This window comes from Bufo gargarizans, chromosome 3 (assembly GCF_014858855.1).
Source record: "Bufo gargarizans isolate SCDJY-AF-19 chromosome 3, ASM1485885v1, whole genome shotgun sequence".
Classification (NCBI taxonomy): Eukaryota; Metazoa; Chordata; class Amphibia; order Anura; family Bufonidae; genus Bufo; species Bufo gargarizans.
Window position 1 is genome coordinate 6,367,898 of NC_058082.1, and position 21,556 is coordinate 6,389,453.

A 21,556-nucleotide genomic window follows, 5' to 3' on the forward strand; every position below is an offset into this window, starting at 1 on the left:
GACATTTTGGGTTCACTAAATTTAGGGGTATTCCTCTGAGACTACCCAGGAAAAAGAGCAAACCTGCCTGGTAGAAAGGAGTGCTTGCGAAGTAAAGCTGCGATCGCTAATAAAGATCCAAAAAGCTCAAAAGTGATCTTTATAGCGGCGCAGCGATTTTACTGTGTTTTTGCAGTGATCAGAAAAAAAACATTTCTGTCACTGCGGTGGGGCGGACTGAACGCAAGTGTGCGCACAAGATCAGGCCTGATCGGGCGAACACTGCGTTTTTTGTAGAGCCTAAGGTGACCCTAATGTACTGATATAGATCTGATTGCGATCAGTCTTGATCACTTACAGATACTAAATAGTACTAGTTCTGATTAGCGACAGCGATGACGCTAATCAGCGACTAATCAGTGACTGCGGTGCGGTGGGCTGGGCGCTAAACTACCTAGCAAGTAGCTTACTACCTGGCAGGGATGAGGGACCCTTACAGGGGGGTGATCAATGACAGGGGGGTGACAGGGGAATGATCAGGGAGTCTAGATGGGGTGATCAGGGGTTAATAAGGGGTTAATAAGTGACAGGGGGGGTGTAGTGTATGTGTTGTGATTGGTGCTACTTACTGAGCTGCCTGTGTCCTCTGGTGGTCGATCCAAGCAAAAGGGACCACCAGAGGAGCAGGTAGCAGGTATATTAGACGCTGTTTACAAAATAGCATCTGACATACCCATTTCATTGGATCTTTTAAAAATCTACAGCCTGCCAGCCAATGATCGCTGCCGGCAGGCTGTAGTTGAACTTCTGAACTGCGCGATCCAGTAAATGCGCGCTCCTGTGTGCGCGCGTTCACAGGAAATCTCGGGTCTCACGAGATTACGCCTATTGGCGTCATCGAGACCAGAGAGTGCCGCCGCACTGACGCCTATCGGCGTTAGTGTGACGGGAGGTGGTTAAAGAGGCAGCGGCGCTGGGTGAGCACTTAGGCGCCAATTTATTAAGACCGGTATTTTACACACCTTTCTTAATAAAGCTCTACAAGAAAATTAAGACTATCACATCCAAAGTCACAGACAGGGCAATTTCTAGGAAAATTTACCAACAGGGCGAACATAAAAAAGAGCCCCCCCCCCCCCCCCCGATTGTGGGCGGATCTCTGCCGTACCCCATCGTAGTTGATGGGGGCGGCGGGCATTCCGTCTGCAGTGCCGGATCCAGTGAATTCCTGCAGGCTGTTCTCAGCTGGAACAGCCTGCCAGAATCTCTAACGCAGTTGTGAAAGTAGCCTAATACGGCCCCACATACATTACAGACCAAAAGTTTGGACACACCTTCTCATTAAAAGAGTTTTATTTATTTTCATGACTATGAAAATTGTAGATTCACACTGAAGGCATCAAAACTATGAATTAACACATGTGGAATTATATACATAACAAACAAGTGTGAAACAACTGAAAATATGTCATATTCTAGGTTCTTCAAAGTAGCCACCTTTTGCTTTGATTACTGCTTTGCACACTCTTGGCATTCTCTTGATGAGCTTCAAGAGGTAGTCACCTGAATGGTCTTCACTTCATAGGTGTGCCCTGTCAGGTTTAATAAGTGGAATTTCTTGCCTTATAAATGGGGTTGGGACCATCAGTTGCATTGTGGAGAAGTCAGGTGGATACACAGCTGATAGTCCTACTGAATAGACTGTTAGAATTTGTATTATGGCAAGAAAAAAGCAGCTAAGTAAAGAAAAACGAGTGGCCATCATTACTTTAAGAAATGAAGGTCAGTCAGTCCGAAAAATTTGAAAAACTTTGAAAGTGTCCCCAAGTGCAGTCACAAAAACCATCAAGCGCTACAAAGAAACTGGCTCACATGCGGACCGCCCCAGGAAAGGAAGACCAAGAGTCACCTCTGCTGTGGAGGATAAGTTCATCCGAGTCACCAGCCTCAGAAATCGCAGGTTAACAGCAGCTCAGATTAGAGACCAGGTCAATGCCACACAGAGTTCTAGCAGCAGACACATCTCTAGAACAACTGTTAAGAGGAGACTGTGTGAATCAGGCCTTCTGCTAGGAAACCACTGCTAAGGACAGGCAACAAGCAGAAGACACTTGTTTGGGCTAAAGAACACAAGGAATGGACATTAGACCAGTGGAAATCTGTGCTTTGGTCTGATGAGTCCAAATTTGAGATCTTTGGTTCCAACCACCGTGTCTTTGTGCGACGCAGAAAAGGTGAACGGATGGACTCTACCTGCCTGGTTCCCACCGTGAAGCATGGAGGAGGAGGTGTGATGGTGTGGGGGGGCTTTGCTGGTGACACTGTTGGGGATTTATTCAAAATTGAAGGCATACTGAACCAGCATGGCTACCACAGCATCTTGCAGCGGCATGCTATTCCATCCGGTTTGCGTTTAGTTGGACAATCATTTATTTTTCAACAGGACAATGACCCCAAACACACCTCCAGGCTGTGTAAGGGCTATTTGACCATGAAGGAGAGTGATGGGGTGCTGCGCCAGATGACCTGGCCTCCACAGTCACCGGACCTGAACCCAATAGAGATGGTTTGGGGTGAGCTGGACCGCAGAGTGAAGGCAAAAGGGCCAACAAGTGCGAAGCATCTCTGGGAACTCCTTCAAGACTGTTGGAAGACCATTTCAGGTGACTACCTCTTCAAGCTCATCAAGAGAATGCCAAGAGTGTGCAAAGCAGTAATCAAAGCAAAAGGCGGCTACTGTGAAGAACCTAGAATATGACATATTTTCAGTTGTTTCACACTTTTTTGTTATGTAAATAATTCCACATGTGTTAATTTATAGTTTTGATGCCTTCAGTGTGAATCTACAATTTTCATAGTCATGAAAATAAAGAAAACTCTTTGAATGAGAAGGTGTGTCCAAACGTTTGGTCTGTACTGTACCTCTTCCATCCAGTGATGTCTCCTTTGATGTAGATGTTCTCTTTCTTTATCTTATCCATTCAGACCAGACCGCCATGATGATTTCTTTCAGCCATCTCTTCTCTCTGCAGAGTTTGACAGACATCTTAGTTTCCTACTTTTCCATCATCTTCCCACCTTCTCAACATCCCATCCTGCAGAAGTGGTAGCTGCAAATAAGGTGAAGGAGTTTAAGCATGCATGGGATAGGCATAAGGCCATCCTTCATATAAGATAGGGCCAGGAACTATTCATAGGATTCAGATATATTGGGCAGACTAGATGGGCCAAATGGTTCTTATCTGCCGACACAGTCTATGTTTCTATGCACCCCCAAAACTATACTGCATAAACTGATAAACCCCCTGAAAATACTAGTTACACACAGATAGCGCCCCCTTCAATAATTATTGAAACACAATGCGCTAAAAAATAACTGCACCCAGCAAATAGTGTAACCATAATGTCTGCCAAAAACAACTGTGCTAAGCTGATACTGTGCCAGGGTGCCCCCACAGTAATAGTGCTCCCAGAAATTCCAACAATAGTGATAAATCTGTGCCAGAGTGCACTTAGTAGTAACAGTGCTCCTACAGTGCCCCCAACAGTAATTGTGTCCCAGAAGTTCGGTAATAATGGTCCCATAGTCCCCCAGTTGTAATAGAGCCCACCATAATGCCCCTGGTAGTAATAATTATATTTATAGGGTGCGCCAGTGCTAAAAACGCCCCGTTGTGTGTCAGTAAAAAAAGACGAAAAAAAAACCCATCTTAGTGCCCCCAGTAGAGCCAATGTCCCCAGAATGCCCTCATATGTTCCAATGACCTGTACTGTGTGCCACTAGAAAAAACACTTAGTGCCCCCAGTTGAGCTTAGGTGCCCATAGTGCCCCTATAATTAGTGACAGTATAAAATACTCCTATATAGTGCCCCCAGAAGATGCCCCATAGTGCTCCTCCCTTGTCCCCACAGTGTCCTCCATAATGTGCCAGTATAAAATGCCCCTATAGACTGCCCCACATAGATGCCCCCATAATGCTCCTCTCCCCCTTCCTCATAGTGGCACCAAAATGGTTGCCAGTATTAAATGCCCCTATATAATGCCCACTTAGTGCTCTTCTCCCCCACTTCTCCATAGTGCCCCCAATAATGCGTGCCAGTAAATGTGGCCCCCGGTCAATGCCCCCATAGTGCTCCTTTACCCCCCACTTCTCCATAGAGCCCCCCATAATGAGTGCCAGTATATAGGGCCCCCAGTAGATGCACCCCCTCTTCTCCATAGTGCCCCCCATATTGTGCCAGTATATTGGGCCCCCATAGAGCTTCCCCTCTTCTCCATAGTGCCCCATATTGTGCCAGTATATAGGGCCCCCATAGTGCCCCCCATATTGTGCCAGTATATAGGGCCCCAGTAGATGCGTCCCTTCTTCTCCATAGTGCCCCCCCATATTGTAGCAGTATATACGGCCCCCATAGTGCTTCCCCTCTTCTCCATAGTGGCCCCCATACTGTTTCCCCTCTTCTCCATAGTGGCCCCCATAGTGCTTCCCCTCTTCTCCATAGTGCCCCTCCATATTGTGCCAGTATATAAGGCCCCCACCCCCCTTCTTGCCACAGTAAACTATAAATAATAAAAACAAAAAACACATATACTTACCTTATGCTGCTTAGCGATGCGATGCAGGCCTCCTCCGGTCTGTGTCCCGCTCTGTACGGTTTAGGCGTCGCCATGACATGATCGCGCCGCCTGCAACGGCCTCTGATAGGCTACAGGTACTAAGCCTGTAGCCTATCAGAGTAAGGGCCAAAGGAGACGCCTCTCCCCTGATCCTCCGCACCGTTCATCTGTATCGCTGTCCTGAGGACGGAGATACAGATGAATTTGGAGATGAGCGCTTCCACAATGGAAGCGCTCATCTCCACTCCTGCTGCCTCCAGTCCAGTCAGAAAGGGCCCCCCTCCGGCCCTGGGCTCTGCTGACGGCACCCCCCTCTTCTGTACTGAGGGTTGCGCCCCGTGCGGTCGCACCTTTCGTCCGCCTCTAGAAACGGCCCTGGTCACAGGTGCACATCCTTAAAGCTAGCATGCTGGCAGCTCACCCCAACAGGCTTACGTTAGGCCCAGGCGAGGCAGTTCTGTTAGTGTTAGGCACCTATCTGTGGAAACCACCTTGACGCCGGTAGATGGGTCCAACACACGTATGATCAAATATGTGCACAAAGAACTTTTATTTTTCATGTATAGTCGGTATAGTACCACTGTAATCCAGAATAATTCGTAATCCTGGGTTATATTATTAACGTAAATAAAGCAGTAAACTGGAGTAAATCCGTCAAAGTTATGAATACGCGCCGGCCTCTCCTTAACTTCGGGGCATCCATCACCAGTCCTAAGTGTAAGACCGCTACTGAGCCACTGAAACAGGCATAGAAAATGGTAAATGGGACGGGTCTATCAGCCCATCCCCTCCCCCACCCACTGTAATACCAAACACATCTACCATACACTGTACTGCACTGTAATACCAAACACATCCACTATACACTGTACTGCACTGTAATACCAAACATATCTACTATACACTGTACTGCTCTGTAATACCAAACACATCCGCTATACACTGTACTGCTCTGTAATACCAAACACATCCACTATACACTGTACTGGTCTGTAATACCATACACATCCACTATACACTGTACTGCTCTGTAATACCAAACACATCCACTATTCACTGTACTGCTCTGTAATACCAAACACATCCACTATACACTGTACTGCTCTGTAATACCAAACACATCCGCTATACACTGTACTGCTCTGTAATACCAAACACATCCACTATATACTGTACTGCTCTGTAATACCAAACACATCCACTGTACAATGTACTGCTCTGTAATGCAAACACATCCGCTATACACTGTACTGCTCTGTAATACAAACACATCCGCTATACACTGTACTGCTCTGTAATACCAAACACATCCACTATACACTGTACTGCTCTGTAATACCAAACACATCCGCTATACACTGTACTGCTCTGTAATACCAAACACATCCGCTATACACTGTACTGCTCTGTAATACCAAACATATCCGCTATACACTGTACTGCTCTGTAATACCAAACACATCCGCTATACACTGTACTGCTCTGTAATACCAAACACATCCTCTATACACTGTACTGCTCTGTAATACCAAACCCTTCCGCTATACACTGTACTGCTCTGTAATAACAAACACATCCACTATACACTGTACTGCTCTGTAATACCAAACACATCCTCTATATACTGTACTGCTCTGTAATACCAAACACATCCACTATACACTGTACTGCTCTGTAATACCAAACACATCCACTATACACTGTACTGCTCTGTAATACCAATCACATCCGCTCTACACTGTACTGCTCTGTAATACCAAACATCCACTGTACACTGTACTGCTCTGTAATACCAAACACATCCGCTATACACTGTACTGCTCTGTACTACCAAACACATCCTCTATACACTGTACTGCTTTGTAATACCAAACATATCCGCTATACACTGTACTGCACTGTAATACCAAACACATCCCCTATACACTGTACTGCTCTGTAATACCAAACACATCCGCTATACACTGTACTGCTCTGTAATACCAAACACATCCGCTATATACTGTACTGTTCTGTAATACCAAACACATCCGCTATACACTGTACTGCTCTGTAATACCAAACACATCCACTATACACTGTACTGCTCTGTAATACCAAACACATCCGCTATACACTGTCCTGCACTGTAATACCAAACACATCTGCTATACACTGTACTGCTCTGTAATACCAAACACATCTGCTATACACTGTACTGCTCTGTAATACCAAACACATCTGCTATACACTGTACTGCTCTGTAATACCAAACACATCCGCTATACACTGTACTGGACTGTAATACCAAACACATCCGCTATACACTGTACTGCTCTGTAATACCAAACACATCCTCTATACACTGTACTGCTCTGTAATACCAAACACATCCACTATACACTGTACTGCTCTGTAATACCAAACACATCCACTATACTGCTCTGTAATACCAAACACATCCACTATACACTGTACTGCTCTGTAATACCAAACACATCCGCTCTACACTGTACTGCTCTGTAATACCAAACACATCCACTATACACTGTACTGCTCTGTAATACCAAACACATCCGCTATACACTGTACTGCTCTGTACTTGGTGAGCTGTGAGGAGGTGGCAGCGCTCTCCTGAGCTCCGGTGAGTACAGCTGGGAGGTGCCAGGAGTCGGACCCCCACAGATCTCATATTAATGACGTGTCCTGGGGACATCAATATCCAGTTCCTGGATAACCCCTTTACATTCTTCAGCAGACCCCTATATGATAACATAAAGGTTCTGATGATCCCTTTAACACATCAGTTGGATGAAAACACAATCAGTAATGTCCTTCATGTCTGAGAAGAGCAGCGCTATCAGTAATACCTGCCCCCGCTGTATAACACATAATGGGAGCAGTGACCCCCTCCCCGGATAACACACAGGTAAGTGTTCCCGGACTGACCTCATCAGAGCCTGCATTGTGCCTCCACATGGAGGAGGTGTCATATGTCCTGAGAGACATCTGGAGGGACAGGAAGGACACATCTGCTTCTATGGGGCGGATTATGGGTCTGAGCAACTCCCAGGTTATACAGAGCTGTAATATGTACATGAGCCCTTACCGCCATAGAGCGCTCATCTCTGCCTGTGCTACATTACAGCTGTATGGCGGTATTATTACTGATGACCCCGGCTGTAATTTACTCAGAATGGAGGCGATTACTGCTCGTTATCAATAAGTAATAATCAATACCAGCAGAATCCAGAGAAACCCTGAATGTAGTGTAATGTCTCCTAATAATCCATCCCCCAAATAAGTGACTGAGCGAGGGCCACATGTGTCCTGTAGTAATGTGAGGAGGAGAACGGGGGCCACAGGGACCACAATAGATGGTGGAGGAAGGAGAATGGAGGCCACAATAGATGGTGGAGGATGGAGACTGAGGGCCACAATAGATGGTGGAGGAAGGAGACTGAGGGCCACAATAGATGGTGGAGGAAGGAGACCGAGGGCCACATGTGTCCTGTAGTAATGTGAGGAGGAGAACGGGGGCCACAGGGGCCACAATAGATGGTGGAGGAAGGAGAATGGGGGGCACAATAGATGGTGGAGGAAGGAGACCGAGGGCCACATGTGTCCTGTAGTAATGTGAGGAGGAGAACAGGGGCCACAGGGGCCACAATAGATGGTGGAGGAAGGAGACCAAGGGCCACAATAGATGGTGGAGGAAGGAGACTGAGGGCCACAATAGATGATGGAGGCCACAGACTGAGGGCCACAGATGATGGAGGAAGGAGAGCTCTCAGCAGCTGATGACACAAGTTCCTCCAGCTTTATGACTATTGTACATTCATGTGCTGCCATCATCACTGATTTATGACATGCCATAAAGTGAGGACACTCCTCAGGGTTCTGGATTTCTAGGACATGGACATATCATACAGCTGCCGCCATTCCTGACATCCACCACACACAAGAGGCGGCTTCTAGTGATGACATTTATGGATTTTACTAACAGCCGGGGACATTTTCTCTCCACAGTCACAATCTACAGACTTTATACTAATGCTCTGTGGACGCCTCACCCACATCTCATCTTCTTATTCTTACAGATTGGGCAGTAATGATCTACGAGACACTTCCTGCATCCAGTTGGCATCTGTAATAAGGAATAACCAGTCCCTGAAGATACTGGACCTGACTTATAACCGTCTGTCTGGTCCTCACTTCAGTGACTTGATGGCGGCTCTGTCCAGTCCGGCCTGCAGGATGGAGACATTAGAGTGAGTATAAGAGATGTGTACAGGACGGAGACATGTGGGGCACACGTTATACATGGAGCTTATTCTATTTTATGCTCCGCACCATTGTTATGTCTATGAGATAAACTGCTGACCGCTCCTTGATATGTGACGTCTACTAATGTCTGACTAATGCCCCAGGTCTAGTGGTGTCAGCGCCCACCGCCCCCCCTTACCTGCGCCCCTGATGTCGGCACAGTCTGTATAGAAGCGTCATCTGCAGCAGATTTATCATCTTCTCTCCACATCACTGAGATTTTCCCTTTTTTCCTGACTTCTAAGAACCATAACGTTTTTACTTTTCCGTTCACGTTGCCGTCTGAGGGCTTCATGCGCTGCTGTATTTTGCGGTCCGTCTAGAGAAAAGTTCTATTCCTGTCCTCGAAATGGAGAAGAATAGGACGTTTTATGTTTTTCGAGACCACAGGACAGACTTCAGGGTGTGGGGGGCACACGGTGTAATGTCCGCACGTCTTGTGGCCCCGATGAGATTACTGGGTCTACATCAGATCCGCAGATCGGCTGCAGACGGAGACTACGGCCGTGTGCATGAGGCGCAAGATGGAGGTTTAATGGCTCCATTTAAATTACCAGAACTTGTACTGAAAACACCGGAAAACATTCTTTTTGGGGCTACAATTCCTCCATTTTTTGTGTTGTTTTTTTACGGTGTAGCCGGTGTGCCAAAACTGACCTGACGACCCTATCCTGAGGATCGGTACAATTACAGCAATACCACATTTATATGGTTTCTTTTATATTTTACTGTTTTTAAAGTAATAAAAACCTTTGAAAAATCAGAATGTCCTTAGGGCTGGCGCAATGATTTTTGCCACCCTAGGCAAGATAAAAATTGCCCCCCCCCCCCCCCCGTCTTATCAGATGATCTGCACATATCATGTTCCACCCCTTTCTCAGCTTTTAAATTAAAAGAACTGCTATGTTTCCTTAGGGTTAATCCAGCTTCTTGTAGCTGTCTTTTTTTGCAGGACCGGAATTACGGACCCATACATTTCTATGGGGTCGCACAACGTAGAACATGTCCTATTCTTGTCTGCAATAGCGGACAAGAATAGGCATATTCTTAGTGCCGGCAATGTGCGGTCCGCAAAATGCGGAACGCACATTGCCGCTGTCCGTGTTTTGTGGATCCGCAAAACACACACGGATGTGTGAATGGACCCTAAAAATTAGTTTCCAATGTGGTATTAATAACTAAACAATTACATAATAAACACATTGCATTGTCTACTGATCACCAGGACAATAAGATGATCTGGTCTCTGGCTCTTGGTCTGGCTCTGGGGACTCCCTTGTCACTCTCCCCCCCCCCCCATCACTCTCTTCTCCCTCCTCCCTCCTTTGTCACTCTCATTATTCCCCCCTGCCTTGTCACTCTCATTATTCCCCCCTCCTCCCTTGTCTCTCTCATTATCCCCCCCTTCCCTTGTCACTCTCATTATTCCACCCCCCCCCCCCTTTGTCACTCATTATTCCACCCCCCCCCCTTTGTCACTCTCATTATTCCACCCCCCCCCGTCACTCTCATTATTCCACCCCCCTTTGTCACTCTCATTCTACCCCCCCCACCTCTAGAGTAGCGTGGCCGAGCTCTGTTCGGTCCGCGGTACAGGAGCATTTGTTTCCTGTACCCGGCCGGACTGACAGGAAGTGCACACTAAGTGAGTACTTCCTGTCAGTCCGGCCGGGTACAGGAAACAAAAGCTCCTGTACCGCGGATCGAACAGAGCTCGGCCACGCTACACTAACAACAGCACAGAGCAGACACAGCAGGCAGGATTCTTTAGAACGACAAGCGCTCAGCCGCTCAGGCGGCGCAGCATGAGGGGCGCCGCCGGTCGCCCAAACTTATATAATCAACTTTTTTTTTTTAAACCGCAACGGGCGCCCCCTGCTAAATGGCGCCCTAGGCGACTGCCTAATTCGCCTTACCGGTGGTGCCGGCCCTGAATGTCTTTCCCGGCCGTATACTGACCCCATGGCCGCTTTCTATCTCCATCTACAGGGCGGAGGCTGGTTTTTGCCGGGCGAGCTGTAGTTTTTATTGCTGCCATTTTGGGTCACAAATAACTTTTTGATCTTTTTATTTTCTTATTATTTTCAGGGGGTGAAGTGACCAAAAACCAGCGATCGCTGTGCGGGACAATCACTTGTACATTTCTAATAGTTCGGACATTTTTGGATGCGGCGACACCAATTATGTTTATTTTTTATTCTTTATTTTAGATATAAAATTTGGAAAGGGGGAGATTAGAATTTGTATTTTTTTAAGATTTTTTAGTTTTTTTCTCTTGTAACTGTAATAGTAACTGTAATGCACTTTCTATGCAGTGGATGAGAACAGACAGAACACGATGGCGCCTGCGGTTTATATGGCGACTATACGGAGTTCTGTATGTCTCCGTTCCTGCACTGACCCGCGGGGTGCGGACAGACAAGGGTATATGAGGAAACACAGGGAAATCTATGGACACGTGAGCGGTCCACGGAGGACACGGACAGATCACTGGCGTGTTAATCAGCCCGTACGGGGTCAGAACTCAGCCGCACTTCAGAAATGTTTTACATGTTTTATAAGTAGTAAAAGAAAAACTAAAAAACGCAGCGACATCAGCAGGTGACAGAACAGATTTTGTCCGTTTTTAGCCGCGTTTCTCTCTGGACGTCTGTGAAATGTTTTTTCTCTATAGTGAAAGATGTAAAACCGCCAGATCTCCAGCACGCCGCGCTGCTGAAAAGAGGCAGAAAAAACACAGAATTAGGAAAACTCCAGGAATAAAACTCTTCTGTCTGATACTTTCCATAGACCTTTACTGCAAAAATCACCAAATCTCAGAAAACCCCAGTAAAAGCTGTGTGTGACCGCGGCCTCTGGAGGGCGCTGCAGATTGCAGTCTGTGGCCGCCTGTGATCTCACCGCGTATGTATCGGCATGTAAAGCTGGAGGCTTCAGCAGCATTCTGCGCGCTGTCCGCCTGCCACGTGTCACAGTATAAAGCCGCACATCACAACCTACATTGTGACACGTCTATAACCACACGTGACATCACCACATATCGGGCTCCAGTAGAGAACGCTTCTCTTCATCTGTATCACTATTAGTGCCCCATCATTTCCTCTATTAGGCTGGTCCTGAAGGGGTTAAAGCATCTGATGCGCCACACTGTGATGTGGCATGACGAGTGCAGTATGTGGCGGTACTTTATATTGTAGTATAGGTATAATACACGGCTCAGACAGGTGACAGGGCTCTCAGTGAGGTGATATCTCCTGCAACATGAGTCTGTGTGCGCCACCTAGTGGTTGTCAGGTGACCTGCGGCTGCCGAGGGTTTTCCTGACATTTCTGATATTGATATAATGAGAAACTGGAAACCTTCACACGAGGGTGGACACATCCATCTATTAGTATTACATGATCAGTGAGTCATGTGACCACAGTATGGCGGTATTATCATCTACACAACATATAGGATTATATGTCATATACGGGATTTTCCCTTTATAAGACGCACCCCCGGTTTAGACAACGGAAAATAAGAAAACACATTTTCTAGATCCTCTATGAAGGGAATGTGGTTTAGTGAAGTGGAGGCGTCGAACTTCCAAGTGTTAGGCTGGGTTCACACCTGAACGTTTTACAGCGCGTACGATCGCGCTGTAAAACGCCCAACGCCCCAAGAAGTACAGGAGCTTCTTTGGGGCGTCTTGTCGCGCGTTCCCGTACATAGACTTCAGCGGGAACGCAAGACAATGGGTGTTCGCTTGTCTCTGTATGCGCGATTGCAAACGCCCGTACAATCGCGCATACAGAGCGTACGTTCAAGTATGCTCAGTTCTCCAAATAAATGTCTCCTGTCACTGCTATGTGGGGTCCGGCCACGCTGCTTCCCTTTCGTCCTAACCAGCAGCACAAGTGGGGGATTTGCCCCTGTGAAGCTGGTCAGGACAGGCGGAATTTTTATTTAACAAATATCTCTGCCAAGTATCATTAATTAATTAATTGATGCCCCCCTATATAACCCGCCCCCTGTCTGGACGGGGTTGCTTTTTTTTCTGTCCTGTGGACTGGAAATGGACAGGATAAACTCCCTTCAGTTCTCCCCTTGTAGGGTGAAGTGTATTAGTTTGTTTTACAGGTCCGCTGCCGGCCGCTGCAGACGATGGATCCGGCCAGGATAATGAGGACTGTTCGCTTCAGTCGTCTTCTCTTTCCCCTTCCCTCTTTTCCCTCCCCCCTCCGGTGCTTATAGCCTTGCCCTGCGCTTTCGGACGCTAGTGCAGCATGCGTTCTTACTCTGCCTCCCTCTGCCATTCTCGTAATACCGGAAGTGCGTCTTTTGCATCACTTCTGGTCTCGGACGCCGTTCGTGAGCTCCGATAATAATAAAACAAGAGGCTGAGTCCACTGGGGTTCTTACCCTCAGCGGCACAGAATATTACACTGGGGGTACCCTTAGTTTGATAAAAAATCAAACAGATTCTCAGTTACCTCCGAGGGCTGGGGTGAGGGGGGGGGGCTGGCGGGGGGGTGCCCTACCGCCTTATTTAAACCTCCAGGTGCTAGAGGTCAGAGTTGCACTCAGTCTTGTGTGCAACTGACCTGTGGATCGAGCTGATCTCTTTCCACCATGTCGACCAATCCAGATCCCTCTATGCCCTCTCTTGGTAGGGTGGAGGTCATTTTTTGTCGTAAAGCGAGGTGAATTGCACCTATATTAACTGTATTATTATTATTCCTAGGGAGGTCTACGCACAAGCAGAGACATCTGGCTTGTTCTAACTGTAGCACCCCCTTACCTGATGGATATGAGTTCCACCGCTGTCCAGGTTGTCGACCCAGACCTGTGAATCCAGAACCTACTATGGTGGAGATTTTCTCCTGGATGAAAGAATTCATGGACACCTCCGTCACGCAGATAAAAGGCACGGTTTCTAATAAGAGACCTAGAGAGGCCTCTCCGGAGCCAGTTCCCATGTTAGAAGAAGTCGTCTCCTTAGAAGATAATTCTTCCTCTGAAGATGAGGACGCGCCATTTCTTTTCCCAGCCGAAAAAACTCAGAGGTTACTCCATCAGGTCAAGGGACCAGGATGTTGAGCATGGGGAAGCTCCACAATCCACCTCTAGGGGGCCCAGGACCTTCAAAGTGGACGAGTCTTTGAAAAAGCTGATGGCCTTAGAATGGAAACACCCTGAAAAAGGTCCGGTCCTGACTAAAAGATTTAAATTAATGTTTCCCCTGCAGGAGGAAGATTCGCAGGGTTGGTTTCCGCCTCCTAAAGTAGATATGGCAATATCTAAGCTCTCCAGGAGAACTTTAGTTCCCTCTGATGATGGAAGTAATTTAAACGACCCCCTAGACAGACGAGCAGAATGCTCGCTCAGACGTAACTACACTGCTGCTGCCGCCTCTGCCTCTGTGGCTATCGCCGGCAGTGAAGTCTCAAATTTCGTCCATCTGATCTGGATTCGGGGGTTGCCAGAAACGACATCCTAGACCAGTTCAAGACCCTTTTGTTAGGGATAGATTTTTTGGCTGATGCATCCCAGCAGCAGCTAAAATTAGCTGCAAAATCTATGGCACTTTCTTTGGCCAGCAGACGGCCCCTTTGGCTGAAGCCATGGGTAGCAGACAACACGTCAAAATTCAACCTCTGCTCCCTTCCCTATGAGCCGGGTAGACTATTCGGTTCGGAGCTGGATCGATTAATGGAGGACCTCACTGATAAAAAGGGGAAGTCCCTTCCTCAGCAGTCCTTTCGGGGTCGAGGAAGAGGTAGACCAGCAAGGTTCCAGAGGGGAGACAGGGCCCAGAGGCGCCCTGAAGGAAATAAAAGAGGTAGAGGCCACGGTCGTGGAAACCGCAGGGCTGAACCATGACTCTCAGCAGTCCGACAGCTCCCTGTCCCCACCCGCTGTTCCAGCCACAAACCCTCAGTTCATTCCTCCAGTTAGAGGTCGTTTAAGTTTATTTCAAGTTTTTTGGAATAAAAAAATTCCAGACCCATGGGTGTTAGAAGTCATAACATCAGGGTACAAGATCGACTTTATTTCCCTACCTCAGGAGAGGTTTTGACTCCCACCAGGAAGTTAGTCCTGGAGGAATTGGTACGGCAGTACGTACAAAAGGGGGCACTGGAAGAAGTTCCTCCGCGCGAGCAAGGTCGGGGAGTTTATTCTCCCAAATTTCTGGTCCCAAAGCCATCAGGGGATTGGCGTATGATCATCGACCTACGCTATTTAAACCATTTTATCAAAAAGAAGCGTTTCTGGATGGAAACCGTTCGTTCAGTTATAAACATCCTGAACCCAGGAGATATGATGGTGACTATAGATCTGAAGGATGCTTACCTTCATGTTCCCATCTATCCAGCGCACAAAAAATACCTCAGAGTTGCGGTGACCATAGGCGGTGTAGTGAAGCACTACCAATTTGCTGTGTTGCCCTTCGGCATCTCCTCTGCCCCGCACACCTTTACAAAGGTGGCGGCTCCTGTTGTCGCACATTTAAGGCTTCTAGGGTTAGAAGTCGTCCCCTATTTAGACGACTGGCTGCTAAAAGCCGCCTCCGCAGTCATCCTGCAAACTCACCTGCAGCAAGCTCTTCACACTCTGCAGACTCTAGGTTGGCTTATAAACTGGGACAAGTCACAGTTGATCCCATCCACCACAAGAACATTCCTAGGGTTTGTGATCGACTCACAGCAGATGATCCTGTCCCTGTCGCCACAGAGGAAAGACAGAGTAATAAAGGTGGCAGAGTTTCTACTTCCACCCAGACGGGTGTCTATCAGGGTTCTCATGAGGATGTTAGGCCACATGTCAGCATCTGCAGAGGCAGTTCCGTGGGCCTTATGGCATTTACACCCACTTCAGGAAGAAGTGTTAACGGTTTGGAGTCTCAAGCCAAAGGACTTGAACCGGATGCACTCCCTGTCTGTAAAAGCCCGTTCTTCACTCAGGTGGTGGAGGAACCTAACAGATGAGAGGTCCTTGATCCAACCGCGTTGGATTACGTTGACCACAGACGCCTCCCTTCTAGGTTGGGGAGCCCATCTGGAGGACTATCCAGTACAAGGTACTTGTAGTCCTCAGGAGAGACGCCTCTCTTCCAATTTGAGGGAGTTGAGAGCGGTCAGACTAGCCCTCAATCATTTTGCTTCTCTCATCCGCAGTCAGGCGGTCAGAGTCCGGACCGACAACACAACAGTAGTGGCTTATCTAAACAGACAGGGAGGAACGAGATCCCAGACTCTCCTGAGGGAGGTGGGACTAATTCTCGCTTGGGCAGAGACCAACCTATCCCACTTAGTGGCAGTTCATATCAGAGAAGACCTCAATGTAGTGGCAGATCGCCTAAGTCGGGGCCTTCCCGTTCCAGGGGAATGGTCATTGAACGAGAACATCTTTTCCAGGATTGTCCAGCGTTGGGGTACTCCGGAGATCGATCTGATGGCAACTCGATTGAACACCAAGGTGAAAAGGTTCTGCTCCCTTTACAAGGAGGACAACCCTGTAACTTGGAGGTTCAGGCTGGCTTATGTGTTCCCTCCAATTTCCATGATACCAAGGGTATTAATGAAGATCAAACAAGACCAGACCTCAGTGATAGCCATCATACCATTCTGGCCAAAGAGGTCTTGGTTCACCCAGCTCATGCAGATGAGCCAGGGCACATATTGGAGACTTCCCCTAATACAGGGCCTAGTGTATCAGGACACAGGTCCCTGTCTAGATCTGAGGAGGCTCAGTCTGACAGCCTGGAGATTGACAGGTCACTTCTAGACGCCTCGTCTCTCTGCGATCCTACAGTTCCTTCAGGATGGTCTAGACAAGGGTCTAAGCCCAGCGACTCTCAGAGCTCACGTCTCTGCTTTGTCGGCATGTATTGATAGGCCGATTTCTCAAGACCACCTAATCAGGAGGTTCCTTAAAGGAGCTCAGAGACTTAAACCTAGCATCCTGAGACCGACCCCTGAGAGGGATCTAGCAATAGTGCTAAAAGGGTTGTGTGTTCCCCCCTTTGAGCCATTAGAGGAGGTAGACTTGAGATTCTCAAAGTCACCTTTCTATTAGCCATTACCTCGGCTAAAAGAATTGGGGAACTTCAAGCTCTAGGAGCGGCGGAGCCATACCTAACTTTCCTCCAGGACAGGGTACTGTTGAGGTTCCTGCCAACCTTTCTGCCGAAGGTGCCTTCACTGCAAATATTAACCAGACGATAACATTACCGAAGTTTTCTCCTGCTCCAACGTCTCCAGAAAAGGAAAAGTTACTCACCCTGGACATTCTAAGGGCTCTAAAAATATATTTGCACAGAACAGCGGACTTCAGAAGATCTGAGAATTTCCTTCTAGCCTACCCAGGGAAAAACAGAGGGCTTAAAGCCTCCAAGCCTATTTTGAGTAGGTGGATCAAGGACACTATCCGTTTGACCTTTCTATCACAAAATCTGTCACCGCCGTCATTTGTATCTGCCCATTCGACCAGGGCAGTATCCACGTCGTATGCTGAAAGGAAATTAATTCCTTTAGACCGATTTGCGCTGCCGCCTCTTGGAGTTCCCAGAAAACGTTTATATCTCACTACCGTATAGATTCAAGGCGAGCAGATGGAGCTGCCTTTGGACACTCTGTTCTAAGTGCTGCGTTCCCTTAGACTGAGAGAAATTATTGTTGGTATATATGTTCACACGTAGATTTTTGCCCTCCCAGATTTATGTAAAGTCCTTGCTACTTCCCCACTTGTGCTGCTGGTTAGGACGAAAGGGAAGCGTCCATTTTGACGTAAATTTGTTTTCCCTTAGTCCTAACAGCAGCACACAAATTTCCCACCCTTTGGGTTGTGTGGATTACTTGTTAAAGAAAGCAACCCTGTCCAGGCAGGGGGCGGGTTATATAGGGGGGGCATCAATTAATTAATGATACTTGGCAGAGATTTTTGTTCAATAAAAATTCCGCCTGTCCTGACCAGCTTCACAGGGGCAAATCCCCCACTTGTGCTGCTGTTAGGACTAAGGGAAAACAAATTTACGTCAAAATTGACGCTTCTCCTGCTAGGTTATTTTTAAGTATTTGTGTGAGACACACAGTTCTGGTATACACACAGCTCTGCCATACACAGACAGCACTGCCATACACAGACAGCACTGCCATACTAACTAAACACTGCCATACACACATACAGATCTGCTATACACACTCAGCACTGCCATACAAACATACCGCTCTGCTATACACACTTAGCACTGCCATACAAACATACAGATCTGCTATATACACACAGCACTGCCATACACACATACAGCTCTGCTATACACAGACAGCACTGCCATACAAACATACAGATCTGCTATACACACTCAGCACTGCCATACACACTCAGCACTGCCATACACACATACAGATCTGCTATACACACTCAGCACTGCCATACACACATACAGCTCTGCTATACACAGACAGCACTGCCATACAAACATACAGATCTGCTATACACACTCAGCACTGCTATACACACTCAGCACTGCCATACACACATACAGATCTGCCATACACACTCAGCACTGCCATACACACATACAGATCTGCTATACACACATACAACACTGCTATATACACACAGCACTGCCATACACACATACAGATCTGCTATACAGAGACAGCACTGCTATACACACTCAGCACTGCTATACACACATACAGCTCTGCTATACACACATACAGCTCTGCTATACACACATACAGCTCTGCTATACACACATACAGCTCTGCTATACACACATACAGCTCTGCTATACACACATACAGCTCTGCTATACACACATACAGCTCTGCTATACACACATACAGCTCTGCTATACACACTCCCATTTCTGGTCTGATTTAAAACATTAAATTTATTTTATTTTTATAAACAAATGGTATAATACGGAAAGAAAGAAAGAAGATTGATTAAAAATAAAGTGCGGCGTGGCTCTGGGCTAGGGATAGTGAGATGCTTTACCAATAGACACTCCCTCTATATCTGTATCTATCAGTATCTAGGGATTAGATATTTTCCAGCTCTCAGCTTTCTGGCTGTTTGTCCTGTGAGCAGTGAGATCTTTCATCTATATCCCTATATATTATAGTTGGAGGAGCGCTATTGTCTAATGTTGTCTGCCTGTCCCCAGATTCCCTGGTGTTTGCCTCTAATACATTCGCCGGCCGCTTATGTGCCGCGCACTGAGTGTCTGCAGCGCACTGAGACGCGGTCACTGAGTCACTGCCACACTTATCCCTCAGCTCCCCCGACATGTGTCACCACTGCTGCGGCGTCTTCAGGGGGAATGGAGCGACTATCAGCACGAGCGCCATCTGAATCAATGTTTCTAACTGCTGCAGGCGGGTCTATTCTCATCTGGTCTCCAATCAGCGACCAGCGCTCGTGGGACAGTGACGCAATCTGACCAATAGCCCTCAGTCTATGGGACACTTTTATAAACAAATCAATGGGACCGCGATGGGGACGTCATGTGCCCCAACGTATGCAAATGTATTTTTAGGGTGGTGGGAAAATAATTATGTATTCACGGAAGGATTGTCGCCGTATGTCTGCCACATTATTTTCTGGGGCAGATATATTGACGACATTCTCATTCTATGGGACGGGGGCCATTCACTATTTCACGAATTCACTCAGACACTGAATAACAATAACATAGGAATGAAATATACTTACGAAATTCAGGATAAGGAGATGGTGTTCCTTGACCTAAAAATAAAGGAAGCAGAAGATGGAGACTTGGTCACAGAGGTTTACAGAAAACCTACTGCAACAAACGGCTATCTACATTGGAATAGCGGGCACCCGTCTCCCGCCAGGCCGGTACCTGCGGGCGCGCCGTATCTGCTCTGACGAGACCTCTTTTAGCAAAGAAAGTGAACAATTGTTCCAAAGGTTCAGAAAGAGAGGTTATCCAACTAGACCCCTAAAGGATGCAGACAATAGAGCCAAAAAGGTGGATGGAGAAGATTTATTACAGATAACAGCACCAAAAACCAGTGAAGTCATCAGATGCATGGGGACATGTGATGGATATAATGGAGAGATATATAGTATTCTCAGGAAATACGGGCGTATAATACAATCTGACAGAGACCTAGGTATGGTACTTACCCCAAATCCATCTGTAACATACAGGAGAGGCTCAAATGTAAAGGACCAGCTGGTTCATAGTCATCTAGCGGAGGAGAGAACTCGGACTGGAGAAACAAGGGAGAGGTACCGGGGCTCATCACCCTGTGGAGATCGCTCCTCTGTAAGTATATACCCCGCATAAAGAAGGTCATCAACCCTGGGGATAAAAAAGAATATGAAATTAGACAACTCATTACTTGCAGAACACAGGGCGTCCTCTATAAAGCCTCCCGTACATGTCCCAAATTATATATAGGGAAAACCATACAGGAATAGAGACGTCGTATCTCAGGCCACCTGAGTACAACTGATAAAGATACCCCTATAGCTCGGCATATTATATATATACATGGTAATAAGAGCTCCGGGTAATATCCATGGAACCAAGAGGGGGTCATCTAGACAAGAAACTCCTACAAAGTGAGGCTCGCTGGATCCATAGACGAGGACCTATGAGTCCATATGGATTGAATGAAGGTTTCTCATTCACGGCATTTATCTAAAAGTTAAAAGGAAACATAAATTATAGAAGAAAACCTAGAATATTAGATTATAACATTAATATAACACAGAAAAAGTAATAGGGCAGAAGGAAGAGAAAAGACCAATATTTAACCACAGTAAGCTTTAGTCACAGAGTTTAAAAAAATATATAAAAAAGGACCAATTCTCCTCTCGCAGATTAAACCCCGTGAGATGAATGAACATTCCAGTGTCAGTAGACACTGCTATATATAGTGGATATGAGTCCGCCTACCGATGACCATGTAGCAGATATGCGTAGCGCTGATTCCAAGATATACTTTGAAGACATAGGATTGATTTAAAGATCTAGCGCTTGAACCTCTACTCTCTATTAAAAAGCGCATGTATTTATACTTTCTGTCATTAACTAAGATATAAGACATGCGCAGGAAGAGAAATACCTTTGAACAGTAGGGAAAGCCTAGAGGACATGCGCATGCGCCCTTACTCTGATGTTTGAGCTGGAAATTGAGTCGGAGGGCATGCGCTGTGGGACTCTTTCCGTGAATGAGTTTTCTTCTTAGTCCTAGCGCATGCGCTCCCACTTAGACTCTCGGAGATGAATCGGGAGGTAAGTGTAGATGGAGAGACCCGGCTTGCAGGACATGCGCAGAAGCGGTTAATATGTTGATACAAAGTTAAAAGTTCTTGCGCAGGCGCACATGCTTTACAGGTATAGGTGATACGTATGATTGACGAACTAGCTAAGACTGAGGGCTATTGGTCAGATTGCGTCACTGTCCCACGAGCGCTGGTCGCTGATTGGAGACCAGATGAGAAAAGACCCGCCTGCAGCAGTTAGAAACATTGATTCAGATGGCGCTCGTGCTGATAGTCGCTCCATTCCCCCTGAAGACGCCGCAGCAGTGGTGACACATGTCGGGGGAGCTGAGGGTTAAGTGTGGCAGTGACTCAGTGACCGCGTCTCAGTGCGCTGCAGACACTCCGTGCGCGGCACATAAG

General features: G+C 47.0%; 1 protein-coding gene and 1 long non-coding RNA gene across 2 annotated transcripts in view; both read left to right on the forward strand.

The window, feature by feature from the left end:
• LOC122930746 overlaps positions 1-21,556 on the forward strand; it is a 286,203-nt gene that overhangs the window by 120,450 nt on the left and 144,197 nt on the right. The window lies entirely within an intron of this gene.
• Positions 8,677-21,556, forward strand: part of LOC122930747 — a 53,923-nt gene continuing 41,043 nt past the window's right edge. Inside the window, exon 1 of the long non-coding RNA XR_006388169.1 lies at positions 8,677-8,847. This is a non-coding gene — a long non-coding RNA (uncharacterized LOC122930747). The remainder of the gene's footprint in view (positions 8,848-21,556) is intronic.